Raw genomic sequence first — 564 nt, 5'->3', positions numbered from 1 at the left:
GATCTGTGTTTAATGGCTTTGACGTGAATACCAATTTCAGCAGCTTTTGCAGCTTTGAATGTAAATTAGAAGGCAGAAGAGCTCACACGTTTTCTTTTATATGTCGTTTAAATCTGAAAGATCAGAGTCAGTGTGGTGGGTGTTTATCTGTGGTTCCATGAACATGTTCTCGTGTCTGTTAAACAAGGACAGAATAACATCTGTGCTCGTGACATTCAGGTGGACTGCTGTAGATTTGTTATCATGTAGAGATGATCTTTATGTGTTGTTGCAGATCTCGTCCACCAGACGGAGCTCAAGCGCTACACACATCTGTCAGTGTTCATTTCAGAGTCTCATTTTTGTATTTTCCTTTCAACTCTGACGTGTTTATTTGTCAATATGCCATGCTTCTAGTGTAAGAGATAACCTCTCATGTATTTTGTCGGTGACACAGACAGTGTGAGATGTGTTTATAAATGTAATGTGTGTAAGGACCCAGTGACCTGTGGCAGACGACAGGTGAAGACAAACGTCTATAGTTTCTCTGTGACGCCGCTCACACTGATCATGTGTTCTTTTAAA

This window comes from Triplophysa dalaica, chromosome 14 (assembly GCF_015846415.1).
Source record: "Triplophysa dalaica isolate WHDGS20190420 chromosome 14, ASM1584641v1, whole genome shotgun sequence".
Classification (NCBI taxonomy): Eukaryota; Metazoa; Chordata; class Actinopteri; order Cypriniformes; family Nemacheilidae; genus Triplophysa; species Triplophysa dalaica.
Note: the sequence above shows the minus strand (reverse complement) of the source record.